We start from the raw sequence: 3,800 nt of genomic DNA, 5'->3' as shown, positions 1-3,800 counted from the left end.
AAAAAGGGAACAAAGCATAGTTATTTGTGTGCTAGGCACTGTACATACACATGTCTATCTCATCATGCCACATGTCACTTTGGGTATCCTTGAAGCCATAGGGGCACAATTTTCCCTTACAGATTCCTCTCACACTAACCGTCCCCCTCTCCCTATTCCTAACACTAACCCACCTTCTACTCTATGGGCACGATTCACAAAGCTTTTTCACCGGTTTTCCTCCATTTTCACCCTTTCTATGTTATATTTTTAAGCTTCCAAAAAGCAAAAATATAATCTAATTAAGGTAAGAAAAGTAATAAGATTGAAATGAAGTTAATCAGGAACAACTTACTTTGAGTGATTAGTTTGTAAATGTGCTGAAAGGTAATTTTTATCAGTTAGGTGATAAATAACTCATGTGTGAGAAGTTTTGTGAATAGAGCCCAATGTCTAACTCTAACCCTCCCCCTACCCTACGCCTAACACCACTCATCCTTTTCTCACATTTTCCTCTTCCGGCTATAAATCCGGTGCCTAAATTATTCGCCGGGCGCTGATGTAGCTGCAATTAACATTGTGGTCTATGGCGGCACCCAAATTACCTGCCTCATATACCCTTATCAACAGGAGCGTATGCAGCTCACTAGGCAGAGAAAGAGGCAGAGAAAGAAAAAAAGGAACACAGCATAGTTATTTGTGTGCTAGGCACTGTACATACACATGTCTATCTTATCATGTCACATTTCACTTCGGGTATCCTTTAATGTGCATTACCACCTTATCCCATGGCTGTAATAGCTTCAGCTAGCACTAGGCTAGCTAGTAGAGGTGGGCGGCATCCCCCCGATTACTGATGATCCACCCGATCGCCCGCTAAATACATTAGCCCCCCTGGATGCAGCCCCCCTGCACATCTCCGGTCCTCTCTATGGGGAGGATCGGGTCTGCGGCTCTGCGCATGACGTCATTACGTCGGCGACGTCATGTGCAATCCTCTCCATAGAGAAGAGCGGAGCTGTCCGGGGAGGCTGTGCCGATCGCTGGATCCAGGCTGGGTAATGTATTTAGCAGGCAATCGGGGGGATCATCAGTAATCGGGGGGGGATGCCGGCCACCTCTACTAGCTAGCCTAGTGCTAGCTGAAGCTATTACAGCCATGGGATAAGTTAAAACTATACTGGGGGACTCGGCTGCAAAACCTCCTGAGCGGCGTAACGCTCAGGAGGTTAAGAACACTCCACATATTTGTTTTTTTTTTCCTTGCAATGTGTATATACAGCCAGGAATCCCACATGACACCATCCTGCACAGTCTGTGTCTGTTCTCTATACAGTGTCTGGTTTTCACAGCAGATGGATCCGTTTTACCCACCTGAGCTTCTACAGATTGCTGGTTGCACATTTATCCTCTTATCATGGATTGGCTCATGAATTTATGACACAGAATAAGAAAGATTTCCTCTTCTTTCCTGTTCTGATCCTGTTCTTGCCAGGGATTCTTGTCATTTGTTAGCCCGCATCAGAAAGTATTATTTAGGTTTTTTAGAACTGAAAAAATGCATTAATGTGGACAGATGTAGCAGGCTTTGTTATCTGTTACGAGAAATCTCAGATGCTGCCATTAACAACTCAAATGCATTCATATTGCACCAACAAGAGCAGATAAGGATACTTTCACACAGTGGTGGCGCTACACTGGGGCATGCTGGAGCACCGCCCATCACCCTAACCCACCCAATTGGAATCACTGTGCTCCTCCTGCTGAGTTACATACAGTTAAAGGGAGTCTGAAGACAAAATAAAAAAAAACAGGAGAGGGAAGGCTTTGGGTCCTACAGAGCCTTCCAATGGGTCGTAGACCGCTCTCCTCTGCGTTGGGCTGGCTTCAGGAGTCTTCAGAAGCACTTGGGCTTTGGAAGATGGGCCGATCCGTACTGCATATGCGGTCTTTGGGAGCCCAATGGCTTCTGAAGACTTCCGAAGTCTCCCGAGCCCGGAGATTCAAATGCAGGAGCCTACGAGGGATTGAGGACACTGTGAGGACCCAGAGCCTTCCCTCTACCTAGGTAAGTACTGTATTTTTTGGACTATAAGAGTCACCTTTTCTCCCCCAGAAGTGGAGAAAAAAGTCACTGCATCTTATAGTCCAAATGCAGGGAGTACGAACCTCCAACCCGCCACAGGGAGACACAAGGTACAAAGGAGGCATAATCCGCAAGATGCCCCTTCACCATGAATGGTCCAAAGCGATACAAAGTACCTCAATGCTGCAACCCAATCAATCGTGACACCAGAGAGTCAACCAGCCGACACCCGTATCCACCAAGGGTGTAGCAAAAGTCCAGAGCAAAAAAAGACTTGGTCTCTACCTGGATTTTAAGCCAATTAGCCAAAATGTATTTTGCGAGTAATACAGTACAAAAGCACAACGTTTCGACCAGAGCGGTCTTTTTCAATTGGCCTAAAATCCAGGTAGAGACTCAGTCTTTTTTTGCTTTGGACCTTCACCATGAATGCACAAGGTTTAGTATATATTTTTCCCCTGGATTTTGTCCTCTAAACCTAGGTGCGTCTTATGGTCAGGAGCGATTTATAGTCAGAAAAATAAGGTATCTGGTTTTGTTTTTTTTAACTTCAGTCTTGCTTTAACTGTTTTCAGGCGGCTCCGGCAGCATACACTGTACAGGATAGGGGCTGTAAAAAACTCTCCATGCCATTCTGTAGTCTTAAATGTTAAGTATTTGCCATAAATACCTCACAGCATAGTAAAAGCAGTAGAGTGTTGTACCATGTTAGTCATCAGTAAAAGCAAGAAGTGTGGTATCATCCTGATTCAAAACTTCTTGCCATAAATACCTCACAATCCTTGCAAGATCCCTTGTAATTAATGTATCTGGATGACACTTAATTTTGCAAAAGAAAAAAAAAATCTCTCTACCTTCTTCTGTGTTCTAAACTTTTTAAATACGCACAGGTTGCATTTCTCTATGTTTTCCTTTTGTCCTGTGCAAGAGTTCAGGTCTACTTTAATTTTAAACTATCTAAGAATTTGCTAGTATACTACTCCCTCTGTATAAATCACTTGTTAGGGCACATCTGGAATATGTGATACAGTTTTGGGCACCACACTTTAAAAAAAGGACATTGACCTTCTAGAATGGTTACAAAGACAGGCAACTAAATTGATCAAGGGAATGGAAGATCTCACTTACCAAGAAAGGTGGAACAACATGGCTTGGAAAAAAGGCGACTGAGCGGTGACCTGATTAACATGTATAAATACATCAGAGGGCAATACAAAAGCTTGGCAGACCATCCATTTGTCCATAGGTTTTGTACAACGCACAAGGGGACATGATCTGCATATGGAGGAAAAATGTTTTTGCCATCTACCGTATTTAGAAAGGGGTCCTTCACAGAGAGACTGGTTAAAATCTGGAATATCTTACCTCAGGAAGTAGTTATGGCAAACTTTATATGTGCATTTAATGAGCGCTTGGATGCTTTCCTTGTAGTGAAGGGCATCCACAGCTATAATTACTAGGTAATTCCCACGAGAGTTGATCCAGGGATTTATCTGACTTCCATCTGGAGTCGGGAAGGAATTTTTCCCTTTTAATGCCAATTGGCCCAGACCTTGTAAGGTTTTTTGCCTTTCCCTGGTTCAACCGGGATATGTGCGGGTTCAAGAGAGTGTTGTTTTTATTCTGGTTGAACTTGCTGGATGGATGTCTTTTTTCAACCAAACTAACTATGTAACTATAATTTTCTCATATTTTTCAGGGTAAGAGGAAGAAACAATCAGTTGGACCTGACACC

This window comes from Hyperolius riggenbachi, chromosome 4, assembly GCF_040937935.1.
Source record: "Hyperolius riggenbachi isolate aHypRig1 chromosome 4, aHypRig1.pri, whole genome shotgun sequence".
NCBI classification, from domain to species: Eukaryota; Metazoa; Chordata; class Amphibia; order Anura; family Hyperoliidae; genus Hyperolius; species Hyperolius riggenbachi.
This window is presented reverse-complemented; position numbering follows the sequence as displayed.